This window comes from Danio aesculapii, chromosome 6 (assembly GCF_903798145.1).
Source record: "Danio aesculapii chromosome 6, fDanAes4.1, whole genome shotgun sequence".
In the NCBI taxonomy this organism is placed as follows: domain Eukaryota; kingdom Metazoa; phylum Chordata; class Actinopteri; order Cypriniformes; family Danionidae; genus Danio; species Danio aesculapii.
The window spans coordinates 23,697,665-23,717,038 of NC_079440.1; the positions used below are offsets into that span (position 1 = coordinate 23,697,665).

Here is a 19,374-nt window from a genome sequence, read left to right on the forward strand (position 1 = left end):
CCCCTGCAATCCCTCCACTCACCATCATGAACAGCATGTGCTGCAGTAGGAGTCATTCAGGTTCCTGGCACCACCAGTCTCTCAGGATCTGAAGTGGGGACTTCACATAGCCTCTATTGTGGAGAAAGCCCACAGAGACTGTACTTCTTCGTCAGCTGAGGAAGTTCAACCTGCCACAGGAGCTGCTCGTACAGTTCTACTCAGCTGTCATCCAATCCATCCTCTGCACTTCAATCACCGTCTGGTTCGGCTCAAGCTGCCAAAACCGACCTCCGTAGACTACAGCGAATAGTGCCGGACTGCTGACGAATCACTGGCATACTACCCTTCCTACACTTCAAAACTGTACTCTTCCATGAGTGAGTAAAAAGGGCTTGCAAAATCACCCTGGATGCCTCACACCCAGCACACTACCTGTTTGAACTGTTACCATCTGGTCGGCGCTTCAGAGCAACCAAGCACAAAAAACAGCCACAGACACAAGAAAAGTTTCTTTTTCTCAGGCTATCTACCTTATGAACAGTTAAATATTCCCCTACTGTGCAATAAATATGTGCAATACTTTCTCATACGTACTTGTACACAGCACCTTATATCAATATACAATGCAATACCTTCTCCATTCGTATTTGTACACATCACCTCATAACCTGTATATTTATAACAAATCTGTACACACAATTCAACATCCAGATTTTTTGACTAACTGCATCTCTGTTCAATGTTTATCATCTTTTTTATTTTTCATATTTATTTATTTTGTGTTGGTCACTTGTCACTTTATATACACTGGAAGCGTCTGTAGCCAAAACAAATTCCTTGTGTGTGTGAAGCACATTTGGCAATAAAACTTATTCTGAAAGTGAAGCTGAACATCTCCCATTGCCTGCACAGTCACCAGACCTAAATATTATTAAACCCCTCCACCTGCATCAAAAAGTGACCTGGCCACTATTCTGCACTATTCTCTCTCTCTCTCTCTCTCTCTCTCACAAAAAAAAAAAAATACTAACGCTTTGCTGCTTAGACTTTACAAACACCTGAAACTTGGTCTATAGCACTTGTCCACTGCTGCTCTTTAGTTGTGTAAATTGCTTCCTTGTCCTCATTTGTAAGTCGCTTTGGATAAAAGCGTCTGCTAAATGACTAAATGTAAATGTAAATGTAAAATGTAAGAAAAATAGTTTAAAAATCATTCTGGCCACCTATTCAGGACCTCAATTGTAGGACTCATTGGCCGCAAAAGCAGGTCCCACACCATACTAATGAATAACTGTGGTCTAAAACCAGGCATTTCAGTTTCATTGTCAAACCTTCTAAGCCCTGTAAGATTCTGTACTGCCACATTTGATCAATTCATCTTGCCCTTGCTGAATAAAAGCATTAATCAATTAATCATAGAGAGGATTTTACTTATTATTTTATTTATTTCAAAATGAGCACAGATTATAATCCCTCCAGACATTAAAATGTCTCTTTTACCAAACTGTAATTGCAAACTTGAGCCACAGTTTAGGTCAACAACATAACTTAATAAAAATGTGGCAAATCTGACCAGTCTGTAGCATACTGTATTACAGCATTATCAGCCTTTGTTCCAGTTCTTCAGAATGGCCTCTGCTGCATCCAAAGTGCTTTCTTGCTGTAATGAAAAAATAAATAAATAAAATTATCTCTGCAACATCCAGACAATTTTAAACTAAAAATATGAAATGGCTAAATATAGTTTTTAGATTCAATACTCTTGTGTATTTCTCGTAAAACCTCAAGTTAACCCATTCTTTACCTTGATAAAACACAAGCGAATGTATTTCTCAAACTGCTTTACAGAATCTTCTCCCACAAAGCTGTTACAGGAATTGCAGCCAATTTCTAAATAAATAAATGAATAAAAATAATAATACATTTTACTATGGTGTGTTTTGTTAATTATTCTTAAAATCAGAAAAGAGCCTACCTTCTCTTTTATCATCCACTTGACGAACTTGTAGTCATATGGTTCATCGTCTCCCATATGTGTCAGATCCTGGTCTACGTTCAGTAGACAAGACAGAACAACACTAATCAGATCAATCTCCCTTCAGCCAATGTCACTTTTAACTCAGTAAATGTTATTTCCCTAACATCACTTTAGGGAACTTACTGAGCGCTGTGACATCTACTATCATGAAGTATCCTCCTTCAGGAACCACTGGAGTCATGCCGGTCTGAGCCAACATGGCAGCCATGCGGTCTCTTTTACTTTCCAGTTCTAAAGCCAGAGAGGAGAAGTAGCAGTCTGGCTGACCCATCAACTCATAGTCCCGAAGAAGACCCTGGCCAACAGCCTCCTGTTGTGCAGAAACACCTTGTATATAAAAGTGGACTGTATACAACCACAACCATAAAATATCACATACAGAACTTGCCTGTAATGGTGTTGGACATGTATATAGACTGTTCTGCATGACAGTCTGTAGGTGTTTGATCAGGTGTTCAGGCCCGATGGACCAGCCCAACTGCAAACAAATAAGTGAATTAGCAAAAATAAGATGGAGAGAGAATATGGAAAGTATCATTAACTTTGAAGTGTTTTGCTAAATATTTGCTTAATTTTTATTATTATATTTGTATTTATTATTATAATTTATCTATCAATGTATTCATTAATTATTTATTAGGTTGTTGCTGTTTTGTTGCTATTTGAATAATGACTTGAAAATACTGCCATTTATTTTCTATCATACTGTCTTGTAACTGGGACCTTTCAGCCAATCAGAATCAAGAAATTTAAAAGACCATGAAAAAAGCACATATATGCAAATATTAAAGTGTATTTATTCTAGTAAAAATAAGCGTGACTGCCACATGGCAATGTTAATAACAAAATTAAATAAAAAATGAGTATGAGAAACTAAATGATTAAGTTGAAGATGCACATATCCTACTATGCATGTATTGTACTATTTACTATATATTAACATGTGTATGTGTCTGTGTTAATACTATTTAATAAAACATAATATTGCAAAGAAAATTATTAATTATTGTTGAATATTTTAAAATAATTAAGAACTAGCTAATACCGTTATTAATATAATAATAAGTATAGGTTCTAAATAATTATTAATAGTAATTGAATGTACACTTTTTGTACCTTTTAATTTTGATGTTAATTTTTTCTTTTTCCATGTGGACATAAAGTTAATTAAGGAAGATGTTTAAATACCTTCCATCCAGTCACGCTGAATGTTTTCCCTGCACTGCCAACAGTGATGGTTCTGTCCCACATTCCAGGAAGGGTTGCTGTTCAGAAACATTTTTAAGTGAGATGAAATCCATTAACACAAAAACAATAGGATGCACCACTGGAGAAAAATCACATACCTATCTTTACATGCTCATGACCTTTATATATCAGCCATTCATAAACCTCATCACTGAAGCACAGAGTGTCATGTTTGATGCAGAGATCTGCAATAGCTTGCAACTCGCTCCTACTGAATATCTAAAAATTGAACAGAGGGTTTGATTAACAATTTGCTATTTTACATTTACGCATTTGGCAGATGCTTTTATCATGGGAGATACACTGAAATAAGCTACACGTAGTATCACAAATTACCCACAACCTTGGCATTTTTAGGACATTTTAGGTATTGCAATACATGTAACCTTACTTTTTCCAATAGGGTTATTAGGAGTGTTGATGATGATAGCCTTGGTTTTGAGTTGAATTTACTAGCAAGTTCTTCCTGGTCCAGAACCCAGTCAGCACTACTTATACCAGTCGTAGCGGTCGACTTCTGCAGAATAGTGTAATCAAATGTTATGATTCATGTAAATATACTAAACACTGTTATTTCTATAATAGAAAAGGCTTACCTACCAATCGCAATGGTATTAAAACAGGTTTGGCCCCTGCCATTTTCACCATAGGTACATAGCAGTCAAAAAAAAGGTTCTATAAGATAACCTGAAAGGGAGAAAACAAGGGAACAGAGGAGGCATAAATCATAACATATTGCAATTATGTGCTAAAACATTACATTAATTATTTAGTTAAGTGTTAAACATGTTTTTACCTCATCTCCCTCCTCAACCAGAGCCTGCATAGTGCTGAACAAAAGATCCATATCCACCCTACTGTGACCAGAATTTCTTTAAAAGGGTCAAGCGAGACGATCATAGACTTTTCCATACACTTTTGACAGAGCTTTAAACCAGTGTCGGGTGGCCCTAAAAACAGAAAGGTACCCATTTATGCTTTTAATTAAACATCAATGCATATGGCAAGCCATTTTAATACTTAAGATATTATTCCGCTTTCCATGCTACTAGTATTTTTTTTTTAAAAAGATAGCATCTTTTCCATAAAGTTTTAGTTTAAGCCTTATTATTTTGGTACTAGAGGGTATTCTTTAGATAACTAGCACCTTTAATACTTATTCATTTCGTACTATTTCTTATTTATTACATACTATTTCTCATATGTATTTAGTGAAATAGTGACTAGTAATTCCATTATACTTAAGAAGTTAAAAGTGGACTTTTACACCAAACATATCTTGAACTTAACAGATAGTTTACATGCAAATATATATGAGAAAAGGAAAAAAGAGTTTAGACAGTGTTTCACAGTTTGCATGTTTCTGATGTTATTTAATCAAATTAGTTACATGAAAAATAAGACCTTGGTTTATTGTTAGCACCAACAGTCAAACTATGTGTACCACCTTTTTGACTGTGTACTTGTCTATCTGTGCCAAGTGTGTAACGTGTGTTTTTCTTATTCTTAATGTATTTAATGTCCTTCACAATATTTTTGTCTTTTATGTATTACTGTCAACATTGCTAATACTATACTGTTTTGTTTTTGTGGAGTGTGTGTTGTATTTTGCACTGTCTGAATTTTGCATCTAAGCTTTACACTCATCATAGTACATATGCTGCTGCCGATGTGACAATAAAAGTAATTTGATAATCTCCAAAAAAGGCAGTATCTCTTGTTGTGGGTATCAGGAATATTATATGTGCATTTTTTATCTACTGATTGCAAGTAATCAATTAAAATAGTCTTTATGATATTGTCAAAAAAAATTTAAATAAATAATAATAATAATAATAATAATAAGCATGATATTAAACATATATTCCTAGCAAAAAATAAGCTATCTGCACAAACAGGTATGCCAATCATTTTTTTTCAGCATATCAATGTATGTGAAGCTCTTACTGAATGGTTGAAAGGTATGCATGTTTATGTAATGATTTTCCAAATACATTCTCACTAATTCTTATGAGGTTGAAAATATCTCCACGTGAAGAGACAGTAGTACTTATTCTATTTTTATGTCGAAAAAAAAGGACTTTTATCTAAAACAGGTACCAATAGTGTGAAATTAAATACTAGTAATGCAGTTTACAGAGTAAATGTTTGCTTCTATGTGTTTGCCTTATGTAGTGTATTTACAGGATGGTTAGGAAGTGTAGAACATGACATACAAAGCCACGTGTGTACTGGTTCAGGCCGGTCTACCATTGCAGCTTGAGCAAGACCCTCTTTCACATATGAAGGAGGAGGAATGTCCTGGGTAACCCTGTCCAAGATTGAACAATAGAAGGGTCTGCAGCCACTGATGTGAAAGCCACCCTGAACAACACAAAAAAAACAACAACATCATAATCCGAATGAGCTTTATTCGCTGACAATGATGTTTTTGGGGGTTTACAGGAGCTCGGAGTGCATGCATACATATCAGCTTAAGAGGACAGAATGACATTAAAATAAGTGGAAATTAAAGTCAACAATACAAATTACATACACTTCTAGAAATGTGCAAAAAAATATGGTTTATGTGAAATATAAATATGGTTTATGGTGGAACTATTAAGTGAAATATAACATTTAACATATCTGTGAGAAAGTGTCAGCAAATATCCTAAATTCTTACCATACATTCTTGTCCAGGCCTTCTATCCTCCTCGCGTTTTTGTGTTTTACGATGCCATGTTGTGGCTAAAAGGGTAAAGGAACAAAATGAATAAATGTCCAAAGAGAATTGATAATTCCAGCAAACTTGCACTCACTTGGCAGGAGGAGAAACTTCTACATCTATTAGTCTGTAATAAGCGTGGAACAGACTGACAAATACGAAGCAGATGAATGGGATGCATAGCTATCTGGCGAAATAAGTAAAATCGTATTTAAAAAGGTCATTGCTCACTTCAAAACATTGCGGTCTCAGACATAACACATCTTTCAGTTCATTGGTTCCAGTACAGTAAATGTATTTTGCGTTTGACGAGAGCAGATTCTGCGTGACGCAAGCATCCCACGCCTCTCCAACGGACCAATCTCCTCCTCCTTTATTTAGCTGTAAGTCACCTTGGACTTCCGGGAATGATAGCAATGCTGTTTAAATGTTTATGAACTATCTATTTTCTTAGATAGTGATAAATCATTTTCGCGAATCAGCTTCCAAGACAGCCTATTTAAAAATATATATAACGTTATATATATAAATGACTTTATAAGTGACTTTTTCTTTACCCTTCTCCAGCGTTGAATATTTTACTAAGTTCAGCATTTCTGCTTATTTCCACGTTTTTATGTTTAAATTATTGTCAGCTATTTGTAAAAACTTATTATGGTTTTATTTACCATAAGTGAATATATTAATAATACGTCACATACAATTATTTAACGATCGTATAAATAAATATATATACATATATGTGGAGTGTTATTAAAATATTATTGACTTTAAAGGCCACTATAAAGCAACAGACATTGTATAAGTTAATCAAAACAAAGCAAATTATTCTGCTCGCAGTAACAATTTGACTCACTTTTCTCTCGCTTGAAGCTCCTGCAAGAAAGCAACGTCTCGGGCAGTAGTTTATATTTGTAGGGTTTAATTAATCATTCACAGAGGCCTCCTACCAGCACATCTTAGACAATGTATTACTTTTCGCATATGTCGCTGAATGTACAGTATTTAAAAAGTTTTCTCGGAAAACTTAATGAAATCGAATGCATATTTCGTCAACAAGGACTTTTACACGGCAGGTGGCGCTGTATAACCACTTGTAAGGTCTAAATTAACGTTAGATGAACATTGGGAATTTTAGGAATACAACCTCCATATTAGACAAAAGCATACGTTTTATATAGAAATGCAAAATATATATAATTAAACACTGCGGTAAAATTTAACCAATGAAATTATCTAATTTCACTGCAGATGTGAATCAGCCAATCAGATGTTTCAGCAATTGAACTCCGCCAATTTTGAACTTGAGAAGAGATATCAAAACAAGAAAGATTATTAGATAAGTTAGGTCTTAATTGTTTTACAGAACTTTATTCGTTGATTTTGTTTTATTGAGATTCAGGAGAACATGAAAACACATATTCTTCTGGTCTTGTGAGGGAGAAATTGGTGCAAAAGGGAATTGTGAGTTCACTGCTCAATTTGTATTTTGTTTCATTATATTTGAACAGATGTATAATAAAAAAAGAGAGTAATATTTTGTTTTGATAAATGCTACTGTACAACTGATTTTGTGCCATCTACACTGTAAAAGCAAACATGGTATTTAATTAAAAATAGTAAATTGACCTTAATCAGTTTTTATCAACCTGCTATTAACACTCACTTTTAGTAAGTTACTAGTACTTTGAGGTTGAAAAATCTTACCAGCTCAGTCTACTTGAGCTGGATTAATTTAGAAAAAGTAAGTTCATGACACTGTGGGCACCTGCTATGCCATCTCCAAAGCTAACCCCTCTCTTTCCTTCTTCTGTACTCCTCAAGTAGTTCTGGATTGCTGTACAATTTTTCCCAACTTAGCCTTTGCTAAAAATGTTCTTCTTCACTTGCACTTTCACTTGACTGTCTAAAATGAAACAAATCAAAAGCAAACTTTAACGAATATACATTTTAAAATTAACATTAAATTCAAAAGAATTATTTGAATCTAGTATGCAATTTACTTTTCATTTTCATTCCCGAAACAGATGTTCTCTGTCCTTAAATGGTTGCGGTATATCAGTAAAGAGTTGCTGAGAATGAAGTGCCAATATGTTTTGCTAATAATAGGGAAGCTGATTTTAGTCAGTGCAAACAATTAAGTATTTAAAAAAGTTCATTTTCATAAAAAAAAAATTGTAAATCTAACGATAATGTAAGTGTAGAAAACTACCTGTTTTGGTAATGATAATGAAAAAGTCATGTAACCATTTGGACAGGAAAAATATTTATATTAAACTGGAGAAATGTAAAAGATCTTCTTTTCTGGCAGCCATCTTGAAAGAACTGGCCCATGTGCTCCCTAATTCAAAACGAATACAGTAATAATAATAATAATACAGTACTTCAAAATGGTTGCGGAGGATGAGAACATCCATCACGGACACATCATTTTTCAGCTTTTTTTTCATTACTTGAAAGAAGACATTTGTCAAGAGAAACTTGCTAATCTTTGGGGCAGCATTCCTTATTCTAAGCCTAAAGGGACAAACAGCTTATTGTTATTCATTTTAAACTGATATCTACATTGTATCATTCGCCTTTTTCACATATTTTATGTCTAAAGCCTGTAACTGCAAGAGATATAAAAAACTTGTGTTTACATTGTCTTAAATAATGAAAACATGCAAGCCATTTGCAAGTAAATTGTCTTCATTTTTGAAATAACATTTATTACAGTAAATTTCACATATGGATGAAAAAAATGTTCCACAGCTATATATATATATATATATATATATATATATATATATATATATATATATATATATATATATATATATATATATATACACTCACACACACACAACAGTTCTGTCTGGTTCTTGAATCTGATTGGCCGTGCGATATTCTACCAGTAACAGCACTTGTCCAACCTCTTAACCCTCTTAAAAATTTTCTCTATGTTTATTAAACTAAACACATTGTTTATGACACAGAAAGCACACTATGTTAAAGGGACAGTTTTACCCAAAAAAATGAAATTTGATTTACTGTTTACTCTCCCTTGAGTGGTTTCATACCTTGAGTGGGTTTCTTTTTGTAGAATATAAATATGTTATTTTGAAGAAAGCTGAAAATGATTTAACAATTGTCTTCAAAATATCTTCTTTTGTGTGCAGCATTAAAAAAGTTAAAAGAAGTTTGTTGCAAGTAAAGGGCGAGTAAATGACAAAATGTTTTACTTAGCTTTTATACTTAGCAGTTTAAACTTTCTACATGCTAATAATAATTGTAATATATATATATATATAGTATATATATATCTATATATATATATATATATATATATAATATATATATATATTATATATATATATTATATATATATATATATATATAAGATATAGTGGCAATTAGGCTACTATAAGAGTACAGCCAATCTATAATACTATGAACCATATAATGTTAGCTTAACTTGTTATTGCTAGGTTTAACAGGGATTTTGCTGATAAGCTTTCCAAAATCTGGCGATACATCAAACTTCACAGTTAACAGACAATTTTTTTTTCCTGGTGTGTGCAGCCTGAATGCCTTGCACTGGTATTTTATTAAAACCAACATTCTTTAGTACATTTTTTTTAAATGCATTGTTGTACCTTGCCTTCAGTGAAAGTAATATACTACTGTAATCATCACATTACTTTTGTAATGCATTACCCCTAACAACACATACAGTACACATGCATCCCACACTAACACACACACATCAGTACAGTTACATACATACTTATACATCCAAACACAAACATCCACACCCATGCGCACAAACATAAGCATACACACACATACAAAAACACAATTAAGAAGGATATTAAGAATAGATTCAATTGACTTGAACAACATGAGATTTGTGACAGTTAGACACAGTAATGTTAGCATCTAATCTTTTTTCTAAACAAAAAAGACTAAAGCAATGAACAAATCCGGTCTATAGTGAAGGCAGCTTCTAAAGTTTAAACTATTTCAGTCAAAGACTATAGAATGGGAAAAGTGTAACAGTTAATATGACAAATGAAGCCCCACATTTTAGTACAGGAGCCAATTATCCATCACTATAAACTGACAATTCCCCACGGGAGGGGCTTGGACCAGGCGTGAGTTTCTGCAAATGTACTGTGATTCAAACGTTTAGAAATAAAACTCAAGAACAGTTGTTGTTTTACTTTATTGGTGATTCCTAATATGAATTTAATTGTAAGCATGGCAAGCAATTTTGGAGAATTTTATGTTTCCCTATTCAAACAGAATGCCCAAGCGAACTGCCCAGGAGGTGTTTCAAAGATTACTACTAAGTGAAATGACTTGCCTTAAAGGGACTTTGTTTTAGTCAAGAAGTCAGTTAATTTATGGCATTCCCATAAATTATGAATGAGATTTGCTGGTGACTGGTCATGCCTGTTGCATGCATCACTGACAAAGGGGAATATTTTAGCAAGTCTAGCATTAGTATAGTATGTAGAATCTTACATTGTATAAGCCCATGTCTTGCGCATATCGATAAGTGTGAGTGAGCTCAAGCACACACTTCCAGTGTTCATCAGACAACTCAAAGCCTAAATTCTCTTCCCAAACACATTTGGCCTGATTTGCAGAGTTTATAGTAATATTTTGAATAAGATTATAAATTATAGAGAAACAATGTTTTGGGTTCAGTTCAAGATTTAAGATGTCATCTAATGGAGATTCAGGAGGAGAGTTGGAAAATTCTTCTTCTGATATCTTTAAAATCGAGATTCTCTCCATTCCACTCTATTGAATACCTTTTCCACATCAAGAGCTAGAACCACGTCTGGCACATCTGAATGTTGTATATTGAGAACATTAATAAGTTTCCTTGTATTATAAAAAGAATGTCTTTCAATCATAAAACCAGTTTGATCAGCTGAAATTATTAGTGGTAATACTTGTGTAAATGCATGTACAAAATCTTTGCTAAAGTAAAATCTCTTTCAAAAGTGAAATGAGTCAATAGCTGCTAAACAAAAGGGGGTCTTTGTCTTTCTTTCTAATGAAAAAATATTGATGCTAATGATAAAGTGGGCCTTGAAAAATCTTCATTAAACATATTCTTTAACGCATGTGATAAAGATGTGGAAAACTCTTTGTAGAACTCTGTGGTGAACCCATCAGAGGCTAGTGATTTACCACTTTGGATAAGTTCGATTGTTTCGACCACCTCAGAGATTGATATTAGTTCACCAAGGGTCCTAACTATAGGGCTATCAATCTTGGTGAAGGTAATCTTTATTATGGGGCATGGTTTGAACTTCCGAAGTGTAAAGATATTATAAATAAGTTTTATAAAATATAAAAGATTTTATTAAAGATATTATAAATTAAACTCTGAGAAAATGCTGTTAATTATTTTGGTAACACTTTACAATAATAGTTCTTGAATAATAATGTGTTAATATGCAAACTAAACATTACTTTATTATGGACTAATGATGATTTAATGTATGTGCTAATCATAAACCAAATTTAACAACACCATGAGTCACATGTTCATGTGTGAATAACAGCTATCTTAATTACTTGTTAGTATATGATTGTTGTTAATTAATGTATTAATTACCACATTAGTTTTTGCCTAATTTAACCATCATGAACTCATGAGCTGTTAATATATAATTATGTCATGACTTTACTTGGAGGGGCACATCACCATTAACTCATCCTTAACTACTCATATACTCCTTATGCACGTCCAACGCGTGCATTTACACTGAATAACAATAGAAATGTGTTCTGTCCACATCAACAGGAACAGTTTAAACACAGGAGTTCATGAGCAGTTAAGGATGAGTTATCGGTGATGTGCCCCTTCAAGTAAATTCATAACAGAATTATACATTAACAGCTCATGAGTTCATGTTGTTTACATTTAGCTTAAACTTCAATGTTAATTGATTCATTAATAACAACATGTACTAACAAGTAATTAAGGTAGCCGTTATTCACACATGAACTCTTGTGAATCATGTTGTAGTTAACGTTAGTTCATGATTAACAACCACCTTAATTCATCATTAATTCATAATAATGTTTAGTTTACATATTAATACATCATTATTCATGTACTGCTATTGTAAAGTGTTACCATTATTTTTGCATCATGGAAAATATCTCTTATTCCTGTGACAAAAAAAGAGAGGACGTCTGCTGTTTAGAGCACAGTATTGGCTGGAAAAGATAAATATCAAATGAAGTAGGAGTGTGATCTGAAATACTTGGAGTCTTTCTTATAATATAGCAGCTTCTCTTGACCGTTCATTAAATTGGAATGATAAAGATGGCCCACCCTGCTCTTTTAAGTCTCAGGATATTATCTTAAGGTGGATCACTTGGAGAAAAACAAACACATCACCCTTAAGTTATTGGAGGTGAGAGAAACATGACTAATTTTAATATTGTTATGCATACCTTCACCATTCCATGATATGACATGAGTACTGGAACTCTCTTTAGCATTAGCCATAGCCAATATGCCGTAGGACATTTTGTTATATAACTGAGCAGTCTACATAAGAAAAAAGTAATGAAATACTTTGAAAAAAACAACAACATTAAAATACAGTACAAACACAAAAGAGTAAGGCCAAAAATCAAAGTGAACAGTAAAGTAAAACCCCCAAAACCCAATTCCAAACCCTAAATCCCCCCTTTGACTTAATAATTGCAAAGCCATGCAGTTAAGCAGGTACATATCAGCATCTCAATGTAATTTGATTAAGTAATTAAATTAATATGAAATTGCATAAAGCATCCCGACTCCATAAAACTATGTAGATTAGACCATAAATGAGGGGAGGGGGGTGAACAAGAACAGACAGTCAGCAACAAAGTAATTTTGCAAATGAAGTTACCATTTGACACAACACTTCTCCTGGAGCAGTTGTGGATATTTAATAGTAAAAGTCTTTACTTTAAATATTTAAGTCTTTATCTTTTCAGTCTTTAGCTTAGCCAGGAATAATAATTCATTGGCAAAAATATTCAGTGAGTCCCTGTGTTAATAAAATGTCACATAATGGTGATCCAAACTAGGCATCTAAACAAAAATAAGGATCTAAAACAACTGAAAAAAATTACTAATTAGCCAAGCTTATATGACATTACAATTTATGAACATAAGTGACCAAATTTTGTTAAAATAAAAAACAAATCCAAAATCACTTATATTGAGTTAAAGTGGCGTTTGATAACAGAATGCCGTTATCAGAACTGTTATATTTGTGTCCTTCTCGGATTTGAAGGTGAAATTATTTTTTTTTTATCATTTGCCATGGTGACAGCTCTCAGACTGGTCTTAGCAGCCTAATGCTTTCAGTGGCAGAGAGGATTAACGTAACTGGTAGACGTGGTGCGCAACAATCAAACTGGAAAACCAATCAAAACCATCAGAATAGCACAGCTTTAATAAATGGCCTTAACAGAAGGCATTGTGCTTATCAAAAACAGGCAAAGCAACAGATTAATATTATTCAAGATATTTAGATGTAACCCCATTTGTAATCTTTAAAATTTTCATAAGTAACTGTAATTTAATTACACTTTTTTTCTCCGTAACTGTAACAAATAACTGTTTTAAAAAAATAACTTTTATTTTGTAATTAAATTATGTAACGTTGTTACATGTAACTAGATACTCCCCAACACTGGTTTTGAGAGAAACCTACGGATTCTTTGTTTGTGTCTTGTCTCGCTTCTGCTGATGAAACTGCAAATTATTCTCAGTAAACTTTCTTTTATTGAATCCCTGACTTTGGCTTTTCTTCATCTGACAGACTGGTCTTTTTTGTGTTTAAACTGTCGGTTCCCCAACATCATGTTGTTCTAAAGGCCAAAGTGAAAAAATGTATTTTATAAAGAGATTTAAAAACAGGAATGTAGGCCTGCCTGATGTGCAAAGGGAGCTCATTCCACAATTTAGGTGTTGTTGGGTGATGTGCTTATACTTGCATGTGCCAGTTAAAAACGAGAAGTTACATTTTGTACAATGGAGGACTGACTCACCCCAAAATGAAGTGCATTAGAGTAATACAGCCAGGTAGTTACAAAAGCATGGATTACGGTTGCTTGTGTGATGAAAAAATTGCTTAGTTTTGGCAAGCTGCCACTGGTGAAAAAAGATGGATTATGCAAAGACGGTTTGGCCTTTCAGATAGGACCTGATCCATAACAAATCCACACCTTTTTTGCCAACCCAATGTTCCAGGTGTGCAATTAGTATGTCATGGTTGACAGTATCAAATGCAGCAGTTAATCCAGTAGAACAAGGACCACACATTTACGTCATCAAAGAATGCCAAACTAGATTAGAAAATCTTGAGTACATTGTGCTCATTTAAGTGTGCAATTTTTCCAATGCTTTAGACTAAAAAGTAAACTTGGAGATTGGCCTGATGTTTACAAGAAGATTTGTGTCCAGCCAGGTTTTTAAGAAACGGCTACACAACCTCATGTTTATTATTTTGGAACCACTTTTGATGTGAGGCTTAATGGATCAGATTAATGAGCCCACAGTAGAAAAAACCTCTTTCAGAAAGTGACTCTGAGGGCTTTAGGTGACCCACCACGTCCTGCAGCTGAGCGAGAGTGACATGCTTAAACTAGTGGAAGACAGCAAAGCACAGGGAAAGGGCTGATGGGTCAAAAGTGGGTGGTGTGAAAAGAGGCCTCAAAACAGGAAGCCTGGGGATATTAAGATTAGATTAATTAGTCTTGAACAACACAAAGCTGTTTTGTGACAGACATAATAATGTTAGCAAAGTAACTCCTAACTTCTTTCACAGTGGACTAATATAGACACCAATGTTGTCTTACAATTTTAAAAGACTCTATATTGTCTTTTTTCCATTTTCCCTCATCCATGCGACATTCTCGCCTCACTGCATTGGTCTCACAATTTAACCAGAGTTCATACTTGGCTTTAGGCTGCATGGTCTTAAGTGGAGCAACAGTGTCCATGACGGTCTGGCAGGTGTCATGTAACCAGGAGCTAAGTTCATCTGTATTGTGCATAGAGATGATGGACAGGCAGAGGATATGCTAAAACCAAGTCAAGTGTGTGGTTAACTGCTGATAACAAACATTACAAACGTAAATATTAGGTGAGCAACAACCTAACAACATGCTACATCACGAGATTTGCAGTGATAAGCAATTGGGGTGATTGCACCAGTCCCAACATGACAGAAATTTCAATACAGCCATTCAGAAGCACAGAATGTATGTGCACTTACTGCACTCCTACAAAATGGCAAGGTTTACAATCTAATTTATACAAATAAACCTCTTTAACGTTATTAAATGTACATGCTGAAACATTGATAATTTCAAACGGTTTATTTTATTTTCAAGATCTGAGTTAAACTATCTGCTGCTGCTTTCAGTAGTACCTGCCGTGTCGTGAAGGAAGCAGGTGACAGGCAGCTCCAGGCCCACTCAAAAAAATGTTGGTACAAGACAGGCCTTCAATCTCACCAACCTCCTGCTGTGTTTACAGTAGTGGCGTTTCCAGAGATGTAGCACAGGTATGCGGGAAAGGTGAGCGGGGACTCCCAATAACAACGTAGGCTATATTTTGTGCCCATTTCCAGATTACTGATACAGATAACTGGCAGATGGGCAAAAATCCAATAGTGCTTGGTGGTTATAAGGGTGTGATGTGTGCAGGGCCGCTGCTGGCCAAAGGAGTGCCTTGAGCGAAATTTTACTGTGATGCCGTTTAACGTCTGTTTAACGTTTCTATACAAAATAGTTTTAATAACTCATTTCTAATAACTCATTTTTTTTATCTTTGTCATGACATTTAAAGGCTTAACTAGGTTAAGTAGGTAAACTAGGCAGGTTAGCGTAATTAGGCAAGTTATTGTATATCGCTGGTTTGTTCTGTAGACAATCAGGGAAAAATATAGCTTAAAGGGGCTAATAATTTTGACCTTAAAATGTTTTTTAAAAAATTAAAAAACTGATTTTATTCTAGCCAAAATAAAACAAATAAGACTTTCTCCAGAAGAAAAAATATTATCAGACATACTGCGAAAATTTTCTTTGCTCTGTTAAACAACATTTGGGAAATATTTAAAAAAGAAAAAAAAAATTCACAGGAGGGCTAATAATTCTGACTTCAACTGTGTATATATATATATATATATATATATATATCCCAGTAAAGTTACATTAGGCTTTCTGAGTTGTTGTATTGAAGAATACATACACAAACCAATGAGGTTCAATTGTCAGAGTTTATCCTACAGCAAAAACATGTGAGGGCAGGGGTGCTGTTGTCTGAACACAATGCAGATGTGTTCCTAGTGAGCTCCTCTCAGGTTATAATTCAGTTAAGTAATAATCAAACCTAGAAGTTTATTCCAAACATGTTATATTAAGGTTCATGCATAGATATGGACACACAATGAATAGACATCATGTGTGAAATGGCTGCTCTGGGCAACAAACAAGGTGGCAAAGAAACGCAGCCTATCATGGTTAGATCGGCTGACTCACAAGGTACTTATGATAAAGAGTCACTCACAGCTGAAATGTTTAATCAATCACTGGAGCAGGGGTGTTGAAGCCCCAGGTGCATGATGACTCCGTTTGCTTTCTCATGCCAATTCTAGAACTTTTATCAGTACAGCTCACCAAACCAGAAGAGTGTGAAGAATGTCATCATACTTTGTCGGCAAGGGTGGGGGTAAACAAGGATTTATTAGACAGACACAAAGAACTGTTAGTTAGGGACTCACAATAGTCATTGTATTCACATACTTGGTAAATGTGACTCACCTTGTTGCATGCACATGCAAAATACAGTAAATTAATTTTCAGACAACTCTGGAGTTCTCATTTTGAGTATACTGATATTGGCAAAAATGCCACAAGAGTTACCTAACAGTACCCCTGTTTTTTTTAACCCCGACCTTAATTACATTTTTTTTCTGAAGAGATTAATTAATTTATTGACAGACTGATTTGTTTTATACAAATAAATATACAAAACTTGAATCCCCTCAAAAAGTGAAACTGATTGCTCAGTACTATAAGTATGTTATTTTGATATTTACATTTAAATAACAGACAAAAGAACCAGTGCAGGTGGTGATGTTGCCGATAAGTTCAAACACCAGCTGTGCGTGCGTGTGGTGTGTGTGTGTTTGTGTGTGTGTGTGTGTGTGTGAGAGAGAGATAGAGAGAGAGAGAGAGAGAGAGAGAGAGAGAGAGAGAGAGAGAGAGAGAGAGAGAGAGAGAGAGAGAGAGAGAGAGCAATAGTTATATTTTCAATGTGGAACAAAATTATAATTGGTATTGGTATAATATTGGTAATGGAGAGCTGCTGGCTGTCAAGCTTGCATGGGAAGATGGGCATCATTGGCTAGAGGGTTCAGGTGTTACATACTCCAGGGTTCTGGAGTACATCCAATCAGCAAAAAGATTTAACTCTAGGCAGGCGCGGTGGGCTTTATTTTTCAGACTTTTCCATTTTTCCATCTCGTACCGACTGGGTCTGAAGAACGTTAAGCCTTACCCACAAATTGACATCTCAAATTTTTGATCACTCCTAGCATGTGTTATCTCCTGAATCCATCGTGCCACGCAGCCTTGTCATCTCTGCTGTCACCTGGGAGAGTCGAGGGTCTGCACAGCCTTAGATGGGGTAACGCCTCCGCCTGGATGCCCACCAAGTCGTTTGTTTGTGCCAGAGGAATTACGGTCTGACGTCATCCTTTGGGGTCACTCTTCAAAGTTGGCCTATCATCCGGGGGTGCGTCGGAGCCTGTCTCTAATTAAACAACGGTTCTGGTGGCCGTTATGGCTCGTGACATAAAAGATTTTGTATTGGCTTGCTCTGTTTGCACTGTATCTAAGACTTTCAATCGTCCACCCGCTGGACTCTTTCAGCCGCTATCAATGCCGTCGAGACCCTGGTCCCATATTGCACTAGATTTCGTCATGGGTCTCCCACCCTTCAATGGGCATATGGTTATTTAACCGTGATGGACTGGTTTTCGAAGGCCACTCATTTTATCCCTCTGCCCAAATTACCCTCAGCCAGAGAGACAGCGGTTGCTGTCATTGATCATGTCTTTCGCATTCATGGCCTCCCGGCAGAAGTGGTTTCTGACAGGGGGCCCAGTTCATCTCTTAATTTTTGAAGAGAGTTTTGTCATTTATTGGGGGTGACTGTTAGTCTTTCTTCTGGTTTCCATCTTCAGAGTAACGGTCAAACCAAGAGAGCCAACCAAGATCTTAAACGTATGTTACGATGTTTAGTGTCTCAGAATCCCTCCTCCTGTCTGCCACGCGCCTCTCTCAATTTAAGTGTAGTCTAGGGTACCAGCCACCTGCTTTTCCCAGTCTGGAATCTGAAATCGCGGTTCCCTCCACCCACGCCTTTGTCCAGAGGTGTCGACGCACTTGGAACAGGGCCAGACAGACCCTCCTTCAAGTGGGTATGTACACCAAGGCTAAAGCCGATCGCCACCGGTCTAAGCCTCCCGTTTACGTTGTCGGTCAAAAAGTGTGACTTTCATCTAAGAATATTCCTCTCTGCACCGTATGTAATAAACTTCCTCCCAAATTTATTGGCCCGTTTACTATCATCAAAATCATTATTCCGGTGGCAGTCCGCCTCAAACTCCCTCCAGCGTACAGGAGAATACATCCCATATTTCATGTTTCTAAATTAAAGCCCGTTTTTCATTCGGCCATTCATCCGCCTACTTTGGTGTATATATATATGTATTACTTATTATATATTTTGACATCTAAAACAACATATATGATAGTCAGAAAGATCACAAAAGGATGTACAAGCAGTCTGTATTGAGGCAGATGACTTAGGATCATTAGACCATTGGACCAAAGCGAGTCATTTTACAACTAAGGAGGTCCTTCCAGCAACAATGGTTTCAGTCCTTTGCGTGGCTGGAATACTCTTTATGTAAAAGTGCTACATTTTGCTACACTTGTCAGCTCTTTGCAAAACATCCCTCAAGAATAAACCAGGATGGTTCAGGATTTTCAAACTGGAAACGAGCATTGGATAGTTCAAGCAATCATGAAGCAGGTGCAGGACATAAAGTATCAATGCTTGCATTGAGACATAACAAGATCAGCTTGACACAAGGCAGTGTTGTTAATCAAATGAATGTGGCTCATGTTTTTGAAATCATTAAGAAGAGGGAATATTTGAAGCGTATTGTCACTGCTACACATTTATTTTAGAAAAACAAGGCCTTTCTTTTCATGGTTATGATGGGATAGATTCAAGCAAAAATCAGGGAAACTGTTTAGAACTGACATAGCTTTTAAAGCAGTTTGACCTTTTCCTCCAAAGCTACAGTGCTCC

At 35.4% G+C, this 19,374-nt stretch overlaps 1 pseudogene; it reads right to left on the reverse strand.

The window, feature by feature from the left end:
• Positions 1 to 1,402: 1,402 nt before the first annotated feature.
• Positions 1,403 to 14,987, reverse strand: LOC130230654 (kynurenine--oxoglutarate transaminase 3-like; annotated as a pseudogene).
• Between the last annotated feature and the right edge of the window lie 4,387 nt (positions 14,988 to 19,374).